Source organism: Trematomus bernacchii, unplaced genomic scaffold (genome assembly GCF_902827165.1).
Source record: "Trematomus bernacchii unplaced genomic scaffold, fTreBer1.1, whole genome shotgun sequence".
Lineage (NCBI taxonomy): Eukaryota > Metazoa > Chordata > Actinopteri > Perciformes > Nototheniidae > Trematomus > Trematomus bernacchii.
Window position 1 is genome coordinate 1,584,763 of NW_022987998.1, and position 27,188 is coordinate 1,611,950.

Here is a 27,188-nt window from a genome sequence, read left to right on the forward strand (position 1 = left end):
TGTGCAGGTGGAGTCTCCGGACCTCGGTCCCCGGCTAATTCTGTTCAAGAGCTAATCTCCAATCCTTTCGAAAGGAGAAGTTTGGCAGATAAATTGTTGCTTAAAGACCTTGCACCGGACCAACCCGATTTGAATATATCGCAGCAATCTCGTGAAAAAGACAACATTTATACACGAGGCTTCACAAGTAGCTGGTACACAAGAAAGGCTTGGCTAGCTGGATGCAAACAGGTAAATGCTGTCTTTTGTTTCCCATGCTTGGATATCACTTTATATGTAGAGAGGAGGTTTCCCATGGTTGTTAGAAGTTTATTAATAAGTGGGCATTTATCACAGAAGTGATTGTTCTGTCTCCACGTTTGTTGCATTGTCTGTGATGTATTTTCCAACGGTTATAGCTCCTGTTCTGTCCCAGCAACACTACACGGTTTGCAGCTCCACCACATCTTTGGTTTATCTTCGGTGTCGCTTAAAATCTGCTTCCCATCGGACTAAAACCTCCACGTAATCTGAAGACAGATACTTGAAGTTATTTAAACCTTTTGCAAACTTTATGTTCTTTCTTGCTCTAGCCTTGCCAGTTACATTGTACATAACACATATATTATCATTATGCTAAGTGGTTGTTCGTGTTAGACGATGTAGCTTTTTCATTTCTGAGTTATTGCTATATGTAAATAAGCCTGTTTGTAAATAATCCTCAGAGAAACAAAGAAAAAACACAATTTATGACATTTTGTGCTGTGGTTATTTTTTTTTAAATTGCATTTATTCACAGTTCAGTTTGAAATGCTGTAGTGACTTGTATTGAACCACTTAAATATTTATAATTAATGCTACTGAAAAGATGCTATTAATTTTATATCTCACATGCAGTTCACTGTAAAGCTACTTGGTGAAGGTGTTGGTTCATAAAACATGAACAGTTTTAAGAAAGAAAAAAACAGACCAGTTCTGAGAACACAAATTCCTGGTAAAGTAGTAGATGTTCAGGTTGATAAATAATATTTTCCACACTGAAGATTATGGAGGTATTGATCAGTCTTCTCATATTTTTAAGCCTCGATTTCTCCTTTCCCCCCCCCCCTCTAACATCACCAGAAGTCATCATTTAAGGGGTCATTTCTCGAAAAAAGTTTCCGGGGGAAAACCCCCCGGACCCCCCGGGTAGGTCACTTACGGTACGTCAAGAGCCCCACCAAAAAAAAAGACCACCGGCCGCCACTGCATATCAACATTAAAAAAATGACAAAGTCGTACAATATATACCATGTGCTACTGTCTAGGATTAAGTATGATGAGATTTTTTTAAGGAGGGACCCCAGAGCCAAGGGCAGGCCGAGCAGACCGCCTTCTCCCGCCGCAGGCTTCCCCGGTGATGGGCTCTGTGTAACAAGTCCCCTCAGTCTGTGCGGGGAGCTGCACCACGGTGATGCTGCTGTCATCGCTCGCCTCTCCTCCGGTGGTGCCCTCGGCTCCCTCCGCCGCCACACTGCCCAGCACACTGGAGATCACTTATGTCTCTCAGCCACCGTAGTGTCGTGTCAGGTGGGCGTGTCGTGTAGGGGGCGTGTCGTGTAGTGTCGTGTACTTGCCGCGGCCGCAGCTAGACCATATTGCACTGCAGGAAGGACAGGTGACGTCTCTCCCATTTCTCTACTATATATATATTATCTGAACCTGCCACTTTATCCTTACAATAGTACATGAGAAAAGTCATTTGTGAAGTAAAGACATCGCCCCCAATCCGTGTATCTACTAGGGCTGTGCAATTAATCGTATTTTAATCTCGATTACGATTTTGGCTTGCAACGATTACGAAAACAACGTAATCGAAATAAAACGATTATTATTTTTATAAAAAATAATTAAAAAAATGTAATTATTATTATTATTTTTTTTTTTTTGGTTTTTCAGTTGAATTATACTTAAAGTTCAGGGTAATCAACTGTTAAAAACATACTGTTCACATTTTTGTTTCAATAAATGGATGTTTTCAAAGTAAATGGATAATCGTTTTTAATAATCGTGATATCAATTATTGACCAAAATAATCGTGATTAGGATTTTTGCTATAATCGCACAGCCCTAGTATCTACCGTCCAATTGTTTTTCTTTATTAAACAAGTAAACGGAAGAGCGTCTGAGAGACGTTTTTGCTTTTTGCTTTTTACCTTACTAAATGGTCTAATGGTCATTGGAGCGAGGGGCGGGGCTAAACTCACGGAAGTGATTTCAAAACAAAAGCACTCGTGTGCTTGGAACGGTGATAATATTATAAACAAGGGGAAACTAGGTGAATTTAGCGATCACAACTAAAACGGCCAAGACACATATTGAGCCCAGAAAACTAATGGTATTAAGGGCTGTAAATATAATAAGCCTATGTCTAAAATGGACAACATTGTTAGGAGATTTAAACTATACAGCGATTCTGCACTGCAGTCACCTCAGCCGTCTCTCGTGTTGTTTTTTCAAACCAGCCTGTCCTGCTATATTTGATGATCGATATGAAATATGTGTTACCATAACTTCTTAATAAAACTGATACTGTTGGACTCGGTACTAGTTTGACTGCTACCAGAAATAAAATGAAGTACTTTTACGTTGTACTTTGTGAGTAATCCTCTGTCAGAGTCCCCTCCATAGTAGCCTATGCATGTTTTCTGCCATCTTTGAAGAGTGATACAAATAAAATGTTACCATTAGTTCTTAATGATATTGATACTGTTTGACTTTGTATTAGTAAACCTGCTACTAACAATACATTGAAGTACTTTTACTGTGTATTTTGGAGTAATCCTCTGTCAAAGTCCCCTCCATAGTACATAATGCATGTTTTCTGCTATCTTTGATGAGTGATAAAAAGACAATTTTACCATTAGTTCTTAATGATATTGATACTGCTGGACTCAGTAGTCTTACACCTACTACCACAATACAGTGAGGTACTTCTAGTGTGTTGTTTAAAAATAAAATCCTCTGTCAATGTCCCCTCCTGAGAACAAAATCAAGCCACTTCTGCTAAGTTTGATGAGGGAAAAAAATTATTTTTGCCATTAGTTCTTCGTGAGATTGACACTGTTGGGCTCAGTACTAGTGAAACTACTCCCACAAGTACTATGAAGTACTTTTGCTGTGTACTTTTTGATTAATCCTCTGTCAATGTCCCCTCCTGAGTACAAGAATGCATGTTTCTCTGCTATTTTGAATCAGCGTTAAAACACCTTTCTTCATGAGACTTATATTGTTGGACAGAGTATTTTAAGAGGATAGGTAGACATGATATCAGCAATACTTCCAGTCAGTACTCCGGCAGCAGCATTTTTACACCTTTGAAAGTCTTTAGAGACTGGCCTTCAGCAAAGTGACAAACCCTTGTGACTCTTGTTGGCCTCTTATGACAATGCTGTCTTTTAAATAGGACTATTTCACTACTCCTAGTTCGTTCCTCTCAGATTCTTCCATCAGTCCCAGTCATTGCATGTCAGTCAATAGAGATTGGAAAAATGTGTCCAATTCAACAAAATGTTTTTTTGTGAGTGAAGGCCAGAGCTAAATTATAGATTGTTTGATTGTGAGAGAAAAAAATTCCACATCCTCCTATGAAACGTATTTTATTTCGCTTTCCATGTTGTACTTATACTTACTTGTATTACAACATTTGCATGTTGAACTGCTGGATATCTTCCCCAGCCTCAAGGAAATACAATAAAATAAATGGATTCATAATGAAAAGAATATTGATAAAAATGTATAAATTAATAATGTTGTGTGCAAACATTTCAAATTTAAATATAAAATGAAAAAGAAGTTTACTTTTGAAATGATTTCTCACAAAAACCTTTCTAAATTATAGTAAATTGTAAAAAAAGGTTTTAGTCAATATACGTTTTTCTGCCTAAAATAGTTGAAATTGAACATTACGTAAACTATATCAAACACAACATGCATGGCAATTAACCCATTTGTGCCTGCTATTTAAATTGACTTTGGTTGAAGTTAACAATATTGATATTATACTGTATAGATATATAGATATATAACATATCATTGATGCAGTCTTTCTGAACACTTTTAAAATAAAATACTGCAAATGAAGAATATTTTTAATGTTCTGCACAGATAGTGCCTTAACTTGAATTTGAAAACACGTGGCAACTTTATTAATACAGCAGATGGAAAGATTTGTGGAAGGATAAATTCTTCATGGGCTTCAATGGCTCTCTAGTAAATGGTGTTTTATGGTTGCTTGTATTATCCTCAGATAGTGGTTTGTTTAAATAACTAGTGACATTTGAATAAATATTGCAAAAAAGGGCTCCAAAAAAGGCATATATATATAACCTGGCCGGCTTAGCCAGTGTGTATTTCTTCAAGCACCACAAGATTCATAGTTTATAAAGTACAATTCTTGGCCATTTATTGTGTCATTTCTCCAAACACATACAGTAAAAATGCCTGTTTTGAAGCCTTAAAATGGTGCAGGAAAAGGACTTTACATTGTATTATACTTAAAGACAGGGCTATTCAGTTAAGAGAAGAGAAAAAAGGAAAGCAAATTGTTATAATGGGTGATGTAACATTAATGACATACATAATATGAGGTCCTTGGCACTCAGACTCTAGAGGGGTCATTTTGTGATCATGGGGCATCACCCTTACAGCATCAGGACAATATCATATGGAGTCAGACACTGGAAGTGTGCTGGAGGCTGATGCATTGACTGCAGGGGACTGATGGAAGGATGAGGCTGATGAGACTGAAGAATCTGCGAGGAACGAACTAGCGGCTGAGAAATAATCATATATTAAAAGACAGCAGCATCATAAGAGGCCAACCAGAGTGACAAGAGTGTGTCAGTGTGCTGAAGGATAGACCAGCTATTCAGGCCAGTCTCTAAAGACTTTCCAAGGTGTATAATGCTGCTGCCGGAGTACTGACTGGAAGTATTGCTGATATCATGTCCACCATATCCTCTTAAAATATTCTACTCAATGTAAGTCTCATGAAGAAAGTTTTTTTTAAAGCTCATTCAAAATAGCAGAAAAACATGCATTCTTGTTCTCAGGAGGGGACATTGACAGAGGAGTACCGGAAAAGTACACAGTAAGTACTTCATAGTACTTGTGGGGGTTTCACTAGTACTGAATCCAACAGGATCAATCTCACGAAGAACTAATGGCAACAAAAAATAATTCCCCCATCAAACTTAGCAGAAGTGGCTTGATTTTGTTCTCAGCAGGGGACTTTGACAGAGTATTTCTCAAAAAATACACAGTAAAAGTACTTCAATGTATTGTTAGTAGTAGGCTAACTAATACAAAGTCAAACAGTATCAATTTCATTAAGAACTAATGGTAAAATTATATTTTTATCATTCATCAAAGATAGCAGAAAAACATGCATTATGGAGGGGACTTTGACAGAGGATTACTCACAAAGTACACAATAAAAGTACTTCATTTTATTTCTGGTAGAAGTCAAACTAGAACCGAGTCCAAGAGTGTCAGTTTCCTTAACCTGTTACGCACCGCCCCCCCGGTACCGGGCGGATAAACGCGTCATTTGCAGGAAACAACGTCTAAGGAATCTTAATATTTAATAAACTATGAATGTTTTATATCCATGTAACGGGAAGAAACTCAGCTAACTGATCTTTTTAATTTTTTTTCCAAAAAAAACCCACAATGCTAACACTCAGCCTCTGAATTAGCCACGAGCGAAAAAATGTAACCTATCACTGCACCTAAACTCACTCATAACTCCCTTATTACTTATCCTAGATGCACAGCCAACCCATCGATTAGCATCTCCTGAAGACACAGAATCGTTTGGTGCCCACCTCAACACTCAGTGATAAACATTTGCGACGCTATAAACGAAAACGTACTTCAAAACATGTGGTGCTAGGTAGCTAGAAACGCTAACATGGCTTACCTTGGTCAAAACTGGTCTTCAATGGCATTAAAACGATAAAAAAACGATGCTGCAGTTAATCCATAGGTTAATCCAATGTGTCTGTGTCCTCTTTGAAATGATTTCTGATAATCCATAAGCAATAAAACTGCTTTTTCGTTTCCAAATGTCAGAGCGAGAGATCGCTTCACTCTGGTGCAAACCTGCATGCGGGAAGCCCCCACCGTTTGTTTTCACAACGAGTGTGTGTGGGGGCCCCCCCCCCCTTCGATTCTATTGGCTCTAACGGTCAGAAAGAGGTGTCAACCATCCAAATCGACCAATGGGTTCCAGAGATATGAAAAAAAAACATTTTCACCCAAATCACCTCAGAGGTGGGGTGTTTTTGGCTAAACCTCTCTAAAAAGGTCAAATGTCACTTGTTTTGCATCAATCTTGATAAAGGGTACTTATTATATGTTGTACTTTGGATTCCTAAAGCTTTTAGTCTACTAACCCTTCATCCAAGGGTAGTTTTCACTATAAGTAAAAAATAATCTTTGGACGGACACTATAATTTACAGTTTTTTACTATGTAAAATCTAAATTTTCTTTAAAATAAAAAACATTTATATTGATTCTGACACTTCTACATCCAACTCACAGATGTAACCTTGCTTTGATAAAAGAAATTATTCATATAACCCTTTTAGAAGTTAAGTTGTAGTCATTTGTTTTGGGCATGTCATTTTCGAGCCTGAAACATGAAAAACAGGCTTGGTGCTTAACAGGTTAAGAACTTGAGGTAAAAAAATATTTGTATCACTCGTCAAATATAGCAGGAATAATGTAGAGCAGCTGATTTGAAAAAGCAAACTCGAGAGGCGGCTGAGGTGACCGCAGTGCAGAATATATAATATAATGTATAGTTTAAATCTCCTAACAATGTTGTCCATTTTAGACATAGGCTTATTATATTTACAGCCCTTAATAACATCCATTTTCTGGGCTCAATATGTGTCTTGGCCGTTTTCGTTGTGATCGCTAAATTCCCCTTGTTTATAATAATCACCGTTCCTTCAGCAGGATACTATTGGAGTAAAGTGTGATTTTAGCAAACGAGTGCTTTTGTTTTGAAATCACTTCCGTGAGTTTCGCCCCTCGCTCCAATGACCATTAGACCATTTAGTAAGGTAAAAAGCAAAAAGGCCTCTCAGACGCTCTTCCGTTTACGTATTTAATGAAGAAACACAATTGGACGGTAGATACACGGATTGCCCCCCCCCCCCGTGCCTCTGGCATTTGCGAACAAAACACAGAACGAGAGCAGAAGAGTCTCGTACCCAGTGTCATTGTTGGTTTACGCGATCAAACCATCTTACAATGCAGCTCTGATTTAATATGGACCAATATTCGGTGATCATATTGCTTATTTCCTTCAAACAAATGTTTTTAGAAATATATTGAAGTGTACTGCTTCACTGTGAAACAAGAACGTTTATGAACCATCCACCATTTTGAATCAAAACAAAACATTGCTTCTAAACCTCTACTGTCACATCTTGAGAGTACAATTAAAGTTGTTATGTTTCTGAAAAACATTTAAGGCAATAAAGGAAATGCCTTAACAGAGTATCGACTTTAGTCCTTTATCTCAAAGTGCTCTATATTGAGTTACATTTGTTGGCTTGTGAACATTATGTCCAATCATCTAACCCCTTACTTTCTTTCTCTGTTTTACAAATGTCACTGTGTTTTCAGACACCAGAAATGATCTTTTGGTGATTACAATGTTATCCCAACTGATCCAAAATCGAAGTTCATGAAACAGCATTATCCTACAATTGACTTGAACTTGGACTTGGCTTGGGTTCAAGTGTGGACTCTAGCTCAAGGAGGCCTGTTCAGGCTTCGTGTGTATTTTCCTTCATTTTTGTTGTATCCTTGATCAAGGTAACCCACAACTTCCCCCACGCGCAGTTATCCATGCATATAAGTCCTGTTTATGCATGTGTGTATTTTGAGCCTATGTGTGATGTAATCAAATAACGTCAGAGTAAAAAATGAATAAATAAAGTTCAATTGATTTTAATATAAAAGGACTCAATATGCTCAACATACACTTGAGCCTTTGCAAGAAAACAGTCTGCCTCCCTTATTCTCACACGCTCAGGTTACCTCTCATCGACCTCTCCTGACCCCTGATTGGTGGACAGGAAATGACACAGGAAGCAGTTCAAAGCGCTGGGCGGGAGGTGAAGGTATGAGGTGACGGTCGGGCTCTTTGTCTTTGAATATGAGCGATCTGCTGTCCACTGCCCTCGATGGAGACACATGACCCTGTCCACAGCTCCAGGCCACATGTCAAAGACCCTGTAATGTAACACTGAAAGGAAAAAACACTTATTTTACGAAGAATGATTCATGTTTGTGTTGAAGTTTGGTTTTTGAGTGAGATCCTGCGTGTTCTGGTATTAGTGTGTGATGTTGTGTGTATTGGCATTCCTTTCTCGTGTGTGTGTGTGTGTGTGTGTGTGTGTGTGTGTGTGTGTGTGTGTGTGTGTGTGTGTGTGTGTGTGTGTGTGTGTGTGTGTGTGTGTGTGTGTGTTTGTGTGACTGCAGAGTGACAGCAGACAGCGCTAAAGTCCCACCTCAGACGACAGTAATGGAGACGTCAGCGAGATAAGGGAGCCGATGGCGTTGACAGTCATCCACTCAGACAGACGCTCCAACACATCCCATCGTGAGGCTGGACACACACTCATACACACACAAACACACAAAAGCAGAACCTGACACACACAGGCAGTGAATTAGATGAGCATCATCCCCATTCATGGTGGAGATGATTCCATTTGCAGGACCAGTCAGCCTTTTGATGGTCCTATCCGGAAAGAGATGCTGTCTAGGAAACGCATGATGGTGTGTGTGTGTGTGTGTGTGTGTGTGTGTGTGTGTGTGTGTGTGTGTGTGTGTGTGTGTGTGTGTGTGTGTGTGTGTGTGTGTGTGTGTGTGTGTGTGTGTGTGTGTGTGTGTGTGTGTGTGTGTGTGTGTGTGTGTGTGTGTGTGTGTGTGTGTGTGTGTGAGTATTTGTTCCTCAAATCTATCTATCATAATCTAAAAATCCTATGCAACTAGTACAGTTCATCTATTTGGTAATTACAGAACATATGCTGACAATGAAGTTACTGAGTTGTTTTTGCTGGTTCCTATTTTTTTGTATTAGTCTAAGCCCTGTGTCAAATGAGTTTCATCATATTAAAGGTAGGGTAGGTAAGAATGGAGAAACCAGCTAGAGTAAAAAAAAAAAACTAAAAAAATCTGCCCCTTCCTTACAGAGCCCCTCCTCCAACACACACTAACCCGCACATGACCAATGAGGGCACGAGATAAGTTTGTGCACGAGATGGAAGACTGACAGGCAGGTAGGCCCGGGGCAGATAATTGGACTAGCTTTTTACAGCGCCACGGCTTGAAATAAAATAAAATAAAATAATTTGTATATATTTATTGTCAAAGCATTTAATTTATTCATTGCTATCGGGATGTTAAGAGCATTCCATGGACTATAACAAAAAGTGTTTCTGAAGTGAATTACCTACCCTACCTTTAAGTCTTATTCTTCCTGTCAAGTTTTAGATCGCTGCAAGTCTGGCCATTTTAGTATTTTCTTTGACAGTCTTAACTATTTAGTTTTGGTCAATGAAACCTTTTTAAGTGATCACATTTTCTCATAAGCTTATCATAACTTAATGAAAACATTTATTAAAAGGCTAAAAGTACTGTGCACTGTGGGCCAGATGCTTCCACACAGACCATTAAAGGGCCAATTTGCACCAAAAATAAACTGCACAATCAATGCTGTTTCTGTCTGTCATGGAACACACTTTATACAATTAAGAATGAAAATGATAATTAAGAAATACATTTATTATTGTCATATAAATATTTACAACTTGAAGATAACGTTGTGTTTAAAAATGTTTACTTTACTTATCATTTCTACCAGTTTTTATTCTAGAACACAGTAGACCTGCTCATTTCATTGTAAAATGTTGTTGTACAGGAACTGTTGCAAAAACCAAGCAGCTCATAGAGATCACATTTGAAACCGAAAGGGGTTTACAATAAACGGCATCAAAGATGTTAAGACTGTTTCTGCGAGAGGGTAGTTTGTCCCAAATGTTGCCGCTGTAAATACACCCTACGCCTAAATGGGGAGCCTTGTTCAGCTGTTAAGGCCCCTACACACCAGGCCGATATCGGCCGTCTTGCGTTGTTTGGCGACAACGGGTTCCTTGTCGCCCAAAGTCAATTTGGTGTGTCCCGAACCCTCGGCCGTGACACGCCTTATTTGGCCTTTCACGGTCGACACCCGGCCGATTCAACATGTTGAATCGGCCGGGTGTCGGACACAAGCTATCGGGCCAAGAAACCACTCTGATCAGCTGTTCAGCTAGCAAATGAGAAGCGAAACGGAAGTGAGGGACGTAAACAAACGATTAAAAAAGGCACAGGACAGCAGCTAAACACAAGCAGGTGATACTTAAAGACATCAAACATAGCCCTTAAATGTCCTCTCTTACCTCCCACACATAGCAGGGACATCTCTGATATCGGCGGGAGTGTCCCCGGCTGTCCTCTGCTGAGAGTTCCGTGATTTGTTTGGTCAAGTCCGGTTTTTCATCTCATCGTAAATTTAGCAAGAAGTGGCCATTATTACATTGCTGACTCAATAAACTACACACCCGCCAGAACACTGCGATCATCAGATGCAGGTCTATTAACTGTGATTTTATAGTATGTCTGCACTTCATGTGCTCATTTCATCATTCATGTATTTTTATATTCTAAAACATGTTTCCGATGGACGAGAGTGAAAATGGAACGCACACGCTATTTGTTTGTTTATATCAGTCTGTTCTTCTTCTCTGTCTTCCGGTTGTTGCCTATTTTGAATGACGAATACACACTACCGCCGCCTGCTGGTAAGGAGAGTTATTGCCACTCACGCATGCGCAGTTCGTACGTGATCGGCTGAAGTCTTTGCGGTGATTTCCAGTGCGACACACGGCCAAGACGCAGGAGAACTCGTCGATGGAACTGTCGGTGTCGGGTGTCGGCGAGTTCTCTGGTGACTGCCTGGTGTGTCAGGGCCTTTAGTCTGACTACTGACGGAGTTCACTGTGTCCTGGGAGTGTGTAGGGGTCGGTTCTGAACTGGACCTGAGTCAGAGAGAAACTCTGGTCTTCAGGACTCTCTGCATTTATTTACAGAAAACACGTGTTTTATTTTTGTTGGGTTGGGAAATGGTTCTCAGGAGTTCTGATTCTGAGTCAGTTCTGACACCATTTCGTTTGGAGGTCATTCTCTGTCAGCATCCCAGTATTCTAAACCCTTGTTCAGATAAAGAAATTGGTTGGTGCAGCCTTAATTATTTTCTACATTGTTTCTGAGAAATGTCCTTTTCTGTCTTCTACCAGTTTGTTATTGTTTAATCTGTCAGTCGTCCAGTGGACCCACCACTTTTGACCAGTCTATCAACTTATTGGTGGATCTACGATGACATTTTAAATCATGGTGCCTAGAGCAGCGGTTCCCAACCTGTGGGCGGCGTCCTCCTAGTGGTCTGCGAAGGGATTGCAAGCGGGCCGCCAAATTATTATTTTTTATTTTTGTAAGACACAAACATGGACATAACGTAGGTTGACAACCAAATACCACTAAAAACACAACATGGCAAGCATATTTATTGTTCCTTTAATCCCACTCTCTGTTAGATCAAATTATTTCCCATTTCATGGCGTGTTGAGCCACCCTTTGATTTTTTTTGGCAATCATTTTTTCCAAAAGACATTGTATTTTTAATCTACTCTTCAAACACCTTAAATTAGGATTACTCCTTGATTGACTTTTAAAAATATGTATTTTAGCCAGAAGAATAGTTGTATTTATTAACTGTGTAAAATATTAAACTCAATATTTGCCGCCAAATAATTTGCAAAACATTATGATTTGTGTGGCATTTTCATTATTAAGATTTTTTTTTATTTTAACCTCTTTTCCTTTCTCTTTCTTGATCCTCCTTAGCAACGGTCATCACAATCCTTGACAGCGGTCTGTTCTACTGGATTTACAACGTGTCACATGTTCTGAATTGACCAATCAGAACTTTATTTTGCCTCTGTATTGTTTATGGTTGAATGTGGGACGCGAAAACACCCTGAGTTGAAAAAGGTTGGGAACCGCTGGCCTAGGATGAAGCCTTACAATGCTGGTAATCCCCAGATGTTTCCTCTTGGACGACTAAAGGCATCTTTAGTTGTTTTAAGATTAGCCCAAAATGCATTGTTCCAATCCCTAATGATGCAACAAAATCGTCCCCTGACTTTAACATCTAGCACCATCTTGAGGTTTCAGAAAGAAATATCTCAACACTATATGATTGATTGCCATGAAATATCCTGACACGTTAATAAACAATAAACCTAGTTGTCTTTGTCCTTTTGTTGAGGTTATTTCATTGCGTGCATCTGAGAAGTCGCTGGTTGTTTCCACTTGTCTCAGCTCTAATGGGAAGATATTGGAAATTAGTCTGATTCCGGAGACAAGGACAAAAATGTTCCTCTCTTTATTGCTGTTATGTGGAGGCATCAGCCAGCCTGACACATTCATCTCACTTTATGAGAATGAGCTGGTTTCATGCCATGCACCTTATTCATGTAGCCACAATTATCCATAAATTAATAAAACCTGACTGGTGATTACTAGGAGAAAGAGCGAGGGAGAGCGGGGGGGAGACAGATGCAGAGGGAGAGAATATGAAGGGCTGTACAGTGAACAATCTCCGGATAATTAACAGGAAGATAAACAAAACATAAATTTGGATATTGCATTTATTTGGACTACCACTCAAATATGCGTGAACCACGTTATTTTAATTAAAAGATCAATCTATGTGACATGCTGCTTCCCAGTTAATTATTCAGTGCTGTACAATAAAAACAAAACCCATTAAATATGCCACGCACTCTATTTCTCCATTAACAGTAAAAAGCGCTCATCCTGGGGACCACATTTCAAATTCAGATGCTGCTTTGCCTTTTCCCCCTTTTGTTGTCCTTTCATTGCTGATATATTTTTTTGCTCAATTTCCTTCACTTTGCATTTACATTGCTCCTCAGGCCTTACACTTGCAAAACATTTCATGTGAGCCGTCACTACTTTTGAAATGTATCCAAGGTATCCATTACAAATGGGACTCTATGCAGCACAGCACATTTTAATTTGTACATCTTCTGCTTACTCTTTTACCGGACGTGTTGTACTACTTTTGTAAAAGAAACGTTTTAAACTCACAGTACACCAAATACATTTCACGAAAGCTTTGTCTGATCATCGTTTGTAATGGATGTTAGCCAGTTAGCCTTGGAGAAAACTTTTGAAATGGTTAATGTAAAAAAAGCCTTTTTTGGAAAGTTTTAGAAGGCGAATAATAATACTTGTTGTTGTTTGATTCCTATATCTCCTACTACTACTAGTACTATAAGAATATATTCCATAAACGTCCATTAATAGTTGGAATTATGAGTTTGGTTCCTGGCTACTTTTTATATGTTGAAGTCATTAATTAACACACTGATATTCAAAATACTCTTGATCTGTGTATTGGAAGCAGCTTACCAATACATGTCAAGTAATATATCAAATGTAAGTCCTTGCACTATGGGTTTTATAGTACAGTACATGTTATGTAGTGTTCCAAATCAAGTGCCAGTTATACAAAATGGTAAATGGACATCATTTTTTACATTGCTTTATCCGGTCATTACTACTCCTTTAAAGTGCCTGACATTGGCCATGTTACGTTTCTTAGTTAAGTATTTTGCCTAAAGAAACACTGACATGTTGATCTCTTGGCCGCAGGGTTTTTTGTTGTACATGTTTATAAAGACATTCATGGTCCCCAGCAGAAGACCCACTAACTTAATCACCCCTTGACCTTTTTTCTATAGCACCACTTAAGATTGACATTTGAGGTTCATTTTTGATTATACAACACTTAGCGGATGGATTGTCATAACATTTGGTGCAACCGACTTTTCACATAGCACCATCATTGGGTAAGGATTCTAATTTGTCCAATACTGGTTTATAAATGCAAAGAATACCTGCAAAGCAAAGGTTAGCATACTAACACGCAAAACTATGATCGAGAACAAGGTGAGCATTCCCTTCTTTAGCATGTTATCTTGGCTTTGTGAGCACGCTGACAATCCTTACATTGAACTCAAGTATAGTCTCAAAGAGCTCTGGGCATCGTTATTGACTTGTTTTTAGTGTTCTCAGCACCACACAAGTACCCTTTTTATTTTGAATGTAAGTGTAGTGAGTTATAAGAAGTAGCATTTACAAGTAAACATCATTCTAGATTATCATTTATCCTTTTTATGGGCAATTTCCTAGGGACGTTTTAAGACACAAAGGATCAATTTGGTTTGAGTGAAACATTTCAGTACTTGGTGTCAGCCGTTTTCCCGCAGTCAGAATGGTTCATCTCCTTCAGTGGAGTGTTTGTCCTAAATGGTGAGAAAGAAACCAGACACAAACACAGTGTTTCCCAGAGGTAAAGGTTTTATTGCAAGAAAAACACCAGATAAATCTTACTGCTTCAAAGTACATCAGAATGTCTAGACAGAAAGAGTGAACAGTCCATGATTGATACACCTCTTTAATGTTTGTCTTCTGTCAAACAGATGTGCAGTTATAAATAATGACCAACAATATGTGTTTTAAATATAAAGTTATCTTATATAAGCTTACAGTTTGCAACACAAGCTCTCTCCTCACTCCCAATCAGCTATAGCAATCTTTTAGGAATGTGGACAGTATTAGGACTAAGATTTCATACTACAGAATCCATTGCAGGCTGAAATAAATAGGCATGGTTTCATTTTTTGGTGTATTGTTGAGTTTTTTCTTCTAGCACCAGTGATTATAATTGAGCAAACTGCATGTGCTACTTCAATAGGAAGCTTGACGGAGATCAAACAGCATGGGGACAATGGGATGGATTATTTTGGGATTACAGCAGGGGGGTGGGAGGGGGGGGGGATGGTGTCGTATCATTCTCAGGGATGGACAAAGAGTACAAATCACAGAGGAATAACAACAAATGGCGCTCCCCAGTGTCGGAACAAAACAATGATTGCCTCATCTGAGCGAGTTGGTGAAACCGAACTGATCCACTGCTTTAGTGGATTGGAAAAAATAAGGGTGCCAGAAAAATTGAATGTCTATAAAAAACTTTTTTTTGCCTCATTTACTTTAGGCTAATATACGGATATGTTCGGAATGCGTATACACACAACTACAAGCAAGCTACAGCCACCAACTACACAGTAAGGTGTTAAAACCCACACACCCTACACTTAATTATAAGGCAGAACTGTCCTGTTGGCCACCGATAACAAATTGCAAATTGCAAATAAAAAACTGTATTTGATATACTTTTCAGTAACTGTAGTGACACAAAACCACAATGATCAGCATCAAACTTAGTTTTACTCTCTTTACCTTCCTTTCATTTCTTTTTTCCCTCAACACTTCCACTTTCTCTCTTCTTCATCTCCCGGTGCGTGCAGCAGGATTGTATTTGTATTTCTAACCCTGTTGTTGCAGTGTGTGTGTGTGTGTGTGTGTGTGTGTGTGTGTGTGTGTGTGTGTGTGTGTGTGTGTGTGTGTGTGTGTGTGTGTGTGTGTGTGTGTGTGTGTGTGTGTGTGTTGGACTGTAAACTCCTTTAGGCAGAGCTGTGGCCCTGGGGTTTTAAGAGTTTAGCCCCCCCCCCCCCCCCCCCCCCCCCCCTGCACTGCCTGTGTGTTTGTGCGGGAAGATATTGACTTTCCTTAAAGTACGGATCATTTCTCTTTATCAGAAAAACATTAACAACCCCCAGCACCCAACCCCCTACCACCAATACTGACAACACAAAGCGATATACTTTCTTATTCTCCTCGCCCAGGAGTAACCAACAGCTGCCGGCACTACGCAGTACAATCAAAGTTGAGTCTTTTTTTTTGCCCTTTAAGCAATGTTGTTTGATTTTTACAAGATCAAAACATTCTGTTTTTCAATGTGTTATGTTGTTTTTCCCATCTCAGGAATAAATCACATAGTCAAAGAACAAAACACTACTTATACACAAAGAACGCCTTCTTTGAAAAAAACAACTTGTCTTCTTTTTATAGAAAATGTAGTATAATTAGAGACACAAAGCAGGTGAATGATTATCAAAAGTCCCTACCTGTGTACACTGAAAAAATGTAACTTTAATGAAATGTATTATGTAAACTAATATCACATAACAACCTAATACAGTTATTTGAAATCCCAACATTTTAGTTTTTTCAGTGTAGCAACTTTAAAAGAGCTTATCAGAGAAGATATATGACGCTTTTTGTCTGAGTAAATGCCAGTCAAACTCCTCACACGAGAAGAACCTTTAGCAGGAAGTCCCACCCCTTTTCATATGTACAGAACACAGCTGGTTGTATCTAACCGTGCAGAAAAACCCCCCACAGCTTGGTCCAGGTTCTTGCCAAAGTACATAACTGTCATCTGTCATCATAAAGTGGCCGAGGCTAAAACACAATCAGCTAAAACTCCCCGTCCTTCTTTGACGTGGAGCCAGTAAGGTGACCTCCGGACATTGAATTGCCAAAAGCAGAGCAGAACAAGCTTTAACGTCTCCTAATGGATGCTTTAAATACTCTGCTGATTGATTTGTGTTGTGTTTTCCAGGTTGTTCTGGAACAGACCGGGCTTGTAATAGAGAGAGTGTGAGTGGATGGAGAGAGGGAGGAGGGAAGGAGGGAAGGAGGTGACTGTCGGGGCTCCGGCCAGCTGATGGGACTCAACTTGACCCCCTGGTGTACTGTCCAGAGTCGGGTTACCACTGTAGGACTGAGTGTGTGTGTGTGTGTGTGTGTGTGTGTGTGTGTGTGTGTGTGTGTGTGTGTGTGTGTGTGTGTGTGTGTGTGTGTGTGTGTGTGTGTGTGTGTGTGTGTGTGTGTGTGTGTGTGTGTGTGTGTGTGTGTGTGTGTGTGTGTGTGTGTGTATGTTGTTGAATTGATTTCCTCTGCGATGACAGCTCCAGTCAGGCTGGCACCAATGCACCCCCCCCCTCCCTTTCCCCTCTATCCCTGACACACACGCCACCATCACCGCCATTGACCCTAGAACACACACACACACGCACGCACGCATGCACGCACGCACACACACAGTATACAGTGCTCATCACTCACACTGGGAAAATGGCAACCACTGGTGTTATGTTCATTCAAAAGCCCTCATCTTCCACCTCCTCCATCTTCCCTACAGTTCTGCTCAATCGTTTACACAGATCATTTTTCTGATAAAAGCACTATTTTTGGATAAGTCTCTCAAATTATTTTCGTCTGGTGTTCCCTCTTGCTTCATAGACTCCTGATGTGTCTGAAAACTGCTCGTTAAGAGTTTGTAACCTTCCATTCTTCAATATCATCCACTCTGCTTGGTTAAAAGAAATCCTGAATCCACTCATGACAAACACATAGGTTATGTTTTCTTAGTAGATGTTCTAACTCCCAATAAAACACATAAAGAAGGTAACTTTGTGTTTTATAGCAAAGGAAGTTGTATTTATATCTGTCGATCTCAATGTCTTGTCCTTACTTGCTCAGGGTCGGTTGGAAATCCGTCTCATAGTGACCAACAGTTTTATCGGGGAGTTTTGTCTTACAATACACATTTTTGGCATTTCGGATCCAATGCATCACGTCCATAGATATCCTTGATGATATCAACCATCCTAGATCATGGCAGTTTCACTCCTGATTACGTGAATTGGCTTCCCCTTCAACCGAAATGTCGTTACTGTCTGCTCCATTCATTGGTTGAGCATCACCGACGGCCTCATCGGGGTTCTTCTCTGAGACTTCGGACTCAGTACGGGAGCGTTTGAAGCGTCGGTCAGGATACTGGCTGTTGTCGAAGGGCATGCGGTGGACGCACAGCACGTGAGTCTTCAGGTTGCCCTTCTGCGAGGCGCCGTAGGGGCAGTAACTGCACCTGAATGGTCTCTGGCCTGGAGAGAGAAACAGAAAGGCAGAACATTGTAACCACTTTAAGCTGAACCAGTATGTCTCAGGCAGGGTCCTTGGGGGTCCCTATGTCAGTATAATCTAATTTGCAGGAAATGTAGTCCTATTAGATGATGTATGAGAGTGATTTCTCCAATCAGAGGATCCTGTCCCCCCATAAGAAGTCTCTATGTGCAGCGATGGCAGGAGGAGATACAACAGACATCATCGGATATGGGCGCCATTGGGTCAATAGTTTGAGGGTTAATGTGTTTGTGGGTAACATGATTTTGATGTGACTTTTAAGTTACACTGTAGTCTCAGAGAAGAACCCCGATGAACCAATATTGACAATTGACATTACTATAACCTTCATTATTGGATATTTTACATACACATATACATATTTTCCCTTACAGTAATAGTTTGATGGTACGAGCCTTTAAAAAAAGAACACATTGGATTATGTTTATGAGCAGTTCCTGGACTGTTCTGGTTTGACTGATTTAAATGGACACTATTGCTCTCTTTGTCTTCCTCTACCCCGCACTTTTGTTGACACTTGCTACTTTTCTTGGGTCTTTACTACCACCTGTCGATCAGTGGCACAAGATTAAAATGGAGAAACTCAACAGGATATGCGTATGAACTCCATAGGGTGCCTTTTCATTTCAAAGGGCTGATGCAGTTTCTCGGTACTGCTATTTTTAGCTTTTCTGAAAGAACAACGCCCTTTTGAGCATAGAACATCAGTTTACTGTAATACTTTTCATTGAAGTACTGTGTTAATAAAGCCTCTGTTAAAATCAGTAAAGGAAAGACATTGTCTTTGTGGAACCTCTACAGATTTGTATACACGCATGGTCTCATGAGGAACTTCCCAACAATAGTGAACACCACATTCCAAATGGCATCATCCAACCAAAATGCTTACTGCTTTACTTTGAACCTAAAAGGGGAAGTTCTACTGATACCTTGAAAGTTGGTAATAAGGTTGTTATAGCATTTCATAAGCTGACAGACCCATATTCAATCCAAGTATCAAACCTTAGACTCTATTCTGTTAAGGTCAGGGTTAAATTGAGACAATGGTCCACTAGACATACATTTGCTGATGCTAAAGGCAATGTAATGTTAATCTATTCTACTTTTGATATTGTGGACTGTGAAGGAGGAACCATATGCAATCATGGGGCGAAAAGCCACCAGCCAAAGCTTTTTACTATAGGCCTATGTGCTGCTCCTCCATCATATCAACAGTGTATTACATGACAAACTCATATGTTGTACTAATATATTGGCATGCATCCATGAGGAACATGAGCCTCCACCATTCTGACCACAACTAAACTTCTCTGGCCTTCAGTCCTCCACCAGGCCGTACCAAGGTGGTTTAACAACATGATATATAAGACTGTAAAAAACGAAACTTGGATAAGAAGGTGATGTCGAGGACAAAGAGAAGTGGAAAAGTGATTTTCTCATCTGCACCATCCTAGCAGTACTGCAGGGCTTTTCTTTTTGAAACAAATACATCTTCAAAACATTACCCAACACTTAATACTCGCCTCCCTTTGTGCAGTCAGAGAGCTCCGACAAATTCATCTGAACTAAACTTTTGCAGCTCCCCGAGTCGATATGCATCTTTTAAAGAGCGTGCATACATCTAGTCCCCTGAACACAATAGCAGAGTGGAACGAGGCGAGGTATTTTTCTCTATCTCCCCCCCTTGCCATAGCTCCAGCACAGAATGTTCTCCCTAGATTGAATCTGATCATCACTGCAGCAAACACAATGGCCCTTAATAGCACCAGCCGTTTGTTTGAGGGATGCCGATTACACCGCCATCATAACCCACTTCACTTAGCTCACTCACTCACAGACAGACAGAGAGGACAAAACAAAGTGGGGAGGGAGGGAGGAGGAGGGAGGGGCAGAGTGTAGGAGTTTAGGCCCTCTCCGGTACTTTAGGTTATTAATAACAGTACATTTGCCGTTACCCTCGTTTTCTTTTTTCTATTCTTTTTTTCTTTATCTCTTATTCAATTTGTGTCGGTCTAAATCAAATTAACATATGGGGTTTAAGAGAGGCGCGGGGATAGGTGCAGGGAATATCAATAGGTAAAAAGCCAGGAATTAAAGAGGAAACAATCTATTTGAAGCACTCACTGGCATACACATGGGGTTAGCGGAGAGTGAGTGCACGCTCTACTTATACTGTATAAAGACGGACACATAAGGGCTAAAGTATACACACAGACGGGCTTGATGCGAGGACGCAGCTACTTTGTGTTTGGCAATCTGACACAGGATTTGGAGCCTCTCCGGCTTTCCGATATTACATTGTTTGCTCCGGAGCCGCACAAAGGGGATTGCTACAAGTTTGGAGGCTTTGGATGTTCCAGTTGTCTGAATTTCCAGATAAGCTAGTCTGCAGCACACAATGAAGGGCTCCTTTTATTCGTGTGCAGTTTAATTTCACACTCTCTTACATTAAGTTAAGTCCGAGAGGCAGAATATCTCATCCCATTTTACACTTAAGGAGAGCGAGTTATGCCCCCAAACAACTCAACTCCTTCTTTCTTTCTTCCCCCCCCCGCTGCCTGCTTACTTGCTGTTTGTCTCCACTGACTTTAAAAATAAATACAAATCAAGTTTGGTTTTATCTCCGGGGGAGATGTTTAGGTTGAAGCAAGAGATTGTGCTTTGAATTGCACGGCTTGAAAAGAAGTTAGGATAGAATGTATAAAACATGGCTTGAAGAAAGTTTGGATAAGCTTGAGTTTTTGTCGAGATTGGAATTGAGTTCTGCAGAGCAATTTATAGACGCAAAGGCTGTATGTTGTTTTGGATTAAAATGAAAGAGAAGCTCTTTTTCACTAACACACACACACACAACTCACACACAGGCATTCGACAATCCACATCTACTGTGAGCTAAAGTTGCCATCATTAATCCATGTCCTCCTCTGTGCCAGAAACCAGAACAGCCCACATGTGGATGGCCCACCGGCACCGCACTACCCACCACTTCTTTCATGTTCTGTCCACCTGATCTCTGTCTCACACTTCTCTGTCGCTCAGATTTATCACAACTGGTATACATATGCATGTGACATTGAGGAAAGCAATTATTTGTAATGAGAGCTATAATTATTTACCGTCTTCTCTTCTATGCCACACAATAAAACTTTAGCTTGTACCCACTTGTGTACCAAAGTGTTGAATGAATATAAAATAACTAAACATATTAAAACCATAACTGAACAGGCAAAGCCATGTACTGAAAGTCAGACTTTTGCCAACCCAAGCAAATATTTTCCAAAACAAAACAGAATCCCCCCCCTGTTTCTTTTAATCAACAAGAATAAATACTTGTATTGGATAGTTCCCCACAGCTAACCAGATCTGCCATGTAACAGTTTCGAAAGCAGTTAAATAAAACTTAAAGGAAAAACCTTGAGGTCATTAGATGCACCAACTGTCAATCAAACTCAGTCAGAATAAGATTGTAACATCTTTGCTATGGAGAAAACATCTTTGCTTTTATTTCAATGAAGAAACACTCTCAAATATGCTAGAAGTACATGAATAAACCGGTCCATGAGTCAAAACCTAACCATATGAAACTCTCATTGTGGTTTGGAGGTTTACTTTATTAACTTTCAATCAAAATCACAATCTCTTCCTTCCTTAAGCACATGCTTTTGTTGCCAAACCTAACCACCCATGTCAAAGTTATCCGCTTTATACAGCAAACATCCACACTCACGTCCTCTCTTTTGCAGAGTTGCATTTTATTTTTTTTATATATCTTCGGGAAGCACACAAGTAATGTTTTTTTTTAATCCAGGAGTAATCTTTGAATGAATTCTAGTAGACATTTGTTTTTGCCCTCACTGTTTGATTAAAGAGGGAAAAAGTGATGGGTTCTTAGTTTGCCTTTTTTTAAACTGAGTGGGTAAGGGTGATTGTAACCCCAACTCAATTGGATGGGTTTTTCACTAGGGTGTTAATGGCCTTGTGGATTCAATTGTTTGGTGTCTACTATTCTTGGTCAATGATCTTGACCTGCTATTGCATTAAGGATTTTAGTCAACTTAATAAAGCTTTGTATAATGTAAACTCCACACAATAAACAATATTGTTTCTGTTAAGATGATGAAATAACATTACATTACATTACATATACATATACATATACATACATATACATATATTACAACATGTACTGTTTCCATATATGTCACTCAAGCCTTTTGGATTAAAACCACTTGCTGTAACTTATTTACTCTGTTCAACACAGTTGGATACATTTGGACGGTTTGGACAGTTGAACTCCTGTACGTTGGTTCTGATTCCTCCGATCTCCCTCTGATTTCCTTACTATTGACTGTAGAGGGCATGTGTAAATGGATAAAACATGTTGTGTTTCACAGGTTATTTTAAAAGCAAAGTGTCAATTTTCTTTTGCAGTTAATTGAACATTGAAGGTTGTTTGCTCTGGATTTGAGAGGTGTTATCAGTGGCTAAAAATGCAATCATTATTGTCCAACGATGGTGTGGAACCTTGACATTTAAGTCGATCTGGAGTGAATAATATAGTCTACAGAAAGATTGTTACTACAGCTATGTAGCCTCATGTACACTGTGGGAGCAGACAGACATGTTTGATGACTTTTTGAGAATTGTTTCTATTTGGGACGGTCACTAAGAATTTGTAAACTTATTTGTTTAAATAAATATTTTTATTTTATTGTAACTTATTGGACATTTTAATTTAACTTTTTCTATAAAATATATATGTATTTTATGTTATCATTCTGTTGCACATTCTTACTTTAACTTGTTTTGTTTATATACATTTTCTTTTTAAATTATATTTTAGATTGAATCTTATTGGAAATGCTACTCTAACTAAATAAATAACAATTAAATAAAATAATTAATTTATCTTCATTTATTTATTGTGTTCTAAAATGGAACTTTCACAAAACCCAATATCCCCCGGTATAAATAGTTTTCTAATGAAGACAAATGTCCATAACATTCTTCCCAAAAAGAACGTATGAACACATGAAGAAGTGAAATGCACAAGTTCCACGAGTCGTCACGAACCCAGACGAGTAATTACCTTGATTTGGATTCTGGTTGGGAAAGAGATGCATAGATAGAGCAGGAGGGAGGGGGTGAAACAGAGTGAGAGAGAAACAGTGGTCTTGCTTTCATTAGTGCGGCATTATCTGAGCCTGTTAATTAACCCCCTAAGGCCCTCTGCGCGAGATCAGAGGGAAGGAGAGGAGGAAGTGGAGAGAAGGGCGGGAGGAGAGGAGTCAGTCAGCGGAGGTGTGTGTGTGTGTGTGTGTGTGTGTGTGTGTGTGTGTGTGTGTGTGTGTGTGTGTGTGTGTGTGTGTGTGTGTGTGTGTGTGTGTGTGTGTGTGTGTGTGTGTGTGAGTGTGTGTGTGTGTGTGTGTGTGTGTGTGGTGTGTGTGTGTGTGTGTGTGTGTGTGTGTGTGTGTGTTGTGTGTGTGTGTGTGTGTGTGTGTGTGTGTGTGTGTGTGTGTGTGTGTGTGTAAGTAATTGATGTATCACACCACTGCCACAAACATGCCCATGTTTCACCTGCCACATGCACCCCCCCACCCGACTCCTAACTCACCCCCTTAGCTTGCTGTAATTATCTTATCTCTACCCATAAACACACACACACACACACACACACACACACACACACACACACACACACACACACACACACTGGGGGTAAAACGAGAGTGGACCTCTCGACTCTCGATCTCTTGTCTACTTTCCCTGAAGGTCCTGCTATTTTCTTCTTCTACTGTCTTTTTTTTAAGCACCCTTTTCCTCTTTTTAGCTTGTTGGCCTAATTTGCCATACATGTCCCTTTCTTACAGTGTGTCTTCTTTAACTGTGTTTATGAATGCACCAAATTCACAAAGGCAAATTCATTATGTGTTAACCTTGGCTATAATCCTGATTCTGAGAATTAGCTTGCAGATATGTTGTATACTTCTTCTTCTTCTTCTTCTTCTTCTTCTTCTTCTTCTTCTTCTTCTTCTTCTTCTTCTTCTTCTTCTTCTTCTTCTTCTTCTTCTTCTTCTTCTTCTTCTTCTTCTTCTTCTTCTTCTTCTTCTTGTATAGTTTGTTATTTCATTTGAAGTGACAGTGAGGAGTTATAGCTCTTGAAGTTATAATTTACCTAAACTGTGCCTATATTGAACGGTTCATGGCCATATGTGTAAAGCACACCCGGCTCTTGGCAAAGTGTTCTCTCGCTGCGTCTTGTGAGGAGAGCTATCTTAAGACGGCAACAGATGGCGGCGCTGGCATCAAATGGCATTTAAGGACGGTAGCTTCTGGTTGGATGCCAACACGCTGCTCCTCATTCTTTATGTGCCTCTGTATATGTTTATGTGTGTGTCAGTGTTTCTGTGTGTATCATGCTTTTCTACACTGCCTGTGCATCTTGCTGTCAATCATTCAATACGGACACATGAACCCAAACACCAAAGGAAAGTACGAGTTCACGACTACTTTAGGAAAGTGATTTGTGTGTATTTTCTCTTTGTTTTTGCGCAGTGAGTTTGTAGCAGCAATACTGAAGGTGTGAGCAATTAAATGTGCTAAACCATCTGTCTATAACCTGCTTCATGCTGCGGCTCCCACATTACTCAGCACACAAGGCATCATTTCTTTCTTTAAAAATACTTTTAAAATCATATTTCTTTGAATGTTTCTGGATCTGTTTATTTCACACACTCACGTATCTATTTTCTAATTAAAAAACTGATTTATAATCCATCATCTTTAATGCCTATTTTCTGCTGCCATGTTATTTTTAGTTTAGTTTAAAAATACTAGGCCTGTCAAAGTTAACACGTTAAGTAAAAAGTAAAAATGTTGGCTTCTGTAATGTAGTGGAGTTCAAATAAAATAGCATAGCATGAAAATACTCAGCTAAGAACCTCAAGATTGAAGAACGGCAGGTTTTGAGTAGATGCACTTGGCTTAGTTTGTGGCTATACTTGCAGGACGATTACCTTGAATTAAATTAACTAAACTTGTTGCAATAATAATAAACATACACGTTGTATAAAGCTGTCATATTTGTCCACTCCCATGTTGATAAGAGTCTTAAAGACTTTAAAAATATCCCTTCAAGGTGCATTTAAAAATAATTTTCTTTTAAAAGTGCAAATAATTTGTTATTATTCAACACATTTCAAGTTAAACTATGGAAATCATGAGATGAATTAAAGATTTTAATCGATTGGCAGATCTAAAAAAATACACATGTTGACAGAAATAATGTCATAGTAGCTCAGTTGGTCATAATGTATAATAAAAAGAGAAGGAAAAGATGAGGTCCAAATAAAATAAAATTGGTCACTGGCGGAAAAGACAAACAAAAAGATTTTGACTGAGAACATTTGTAATTTTGACATGTATTTTTGAGAACCCCGAACTTCACATTCTCAATCTCCGTTTACTGTCAGTTACCAGAAAACTAAACAAAACTGTCAAACTAAAACTGTGTACAATAAATCTGTGGAAAAGTTATTGAGAATGAACCTCACTAAATGTGTAAATATTAAAGTTAAAACACTCCATACCTCGTTGTTTTTTACTTGTAGTCTTTTCGCTTAGACTTAGACATATGGCAATGCAAAGACATCATACAACAGTTTTCCCATAATGCACTTTTGCCTGAGTTATGACTCAGAAGAAGTGGTGGGACATTACCTGTATGTTTAGTTGGTTTTTGCTGAAGCACCTTTGAAACAGATAAGGTATACGAGAGTGCTTCATGTAGGGAACCTCGTACATTTGGCAAGCCTGACTGCATGAGTTAGTGTCCATTGCTTTTTTTGTAATATATATGATTATTTTTTAAAAACCCTTCCCACACTCATATCCCCTCCAAAAATAAATACATTTACATTACTTCAAACAGCCTGAAGGGAATTAATCCTTCTCTAGATTTCCTCTGATGAATTAAGAGCATTTCCCTCAGCGAGCTGCCGCATTGATAGAAAATTGGCCTGAAGTTTGGGGAATAGCGATTTGGTCTGTTTCCTAGCTTAACTAGAGAAAACCAACACGCAAATAACACCAGGGGAGGCACTTAAGGAAAGGAGAGGAAGTGGGGGGGGCGAGGGGAAGGAGCTCTTTCAGCATCAAAGCCAGCTAAAACGTCCACACCAGGGACCCGGTCCCATGTTAAATACTGAACTAGATTATTAATTGCTGTACCAGTAGGACCTGTTAATAAGAACCCAAAATAGCAGCTGCTTCCTCTCTGTCTTCATCTTTTGTTCTATTTCCACTTTGTATGGCTCCTTACTGGAGTCTGCTGCTGTTCATGCTTTAAAATATATAATAAATAAAGGATTACAAATTATAAAAAATAAATTAAAAGGCTGAATGGAAATGGAGGATCGAACCAAATCAACTTTTGATAGTTACAGAGCAAACAGTGAAGTTCAGACCCCCATATCAGGAGCAGGGGGCCACATTCATACAGAGGCTGGAATCGAACCCACAACTTTCTGAAATGAAAATGACCACACTACCCCACAGCCACAGTTGCCCCTTATACAGCATCCAGCCACATTCTGATATACTGTACATGTAAACATTTCCATTGTAGGTTGTCATATTGTAATGGTAATTCCCTTTTGCTTATATTTACATTACTTATATTCATATTCTTTTATGTTTTAGAATTGTTTTTTTTAATAGATTTCAAATTTGTTAAATATTTACTCTTTACTTTTTAATAAATGTATGCACAATTATACAACAAAGTGTGTAAACTATTTGGCAAAAAACCTGATTCTGAGTTGTTGCCTTGCTTAAGGGCACCGCTGCAGTGCCCGGCAGGCATTTGGTCCGCGTTTGATTCTTGGAACCTAAGGGGGGTAACCGGCGACCCTCAGGTTCCCAAAGTCATGTTCCCAATACTACAGTTCCACATCTGATTCTGTTCCATTCACTCCACAGTATTGACTCATCTATTTGCTATACACTGATTCACTCTTTAACTCACACTCTTTAATTCACACTTGTGCAAACCATAAGTGAAAACATGTGAAATGTCCTGTTTCGAAGGTTATTTGGTCTGCTGCAGTCGTGGTGTGCATCA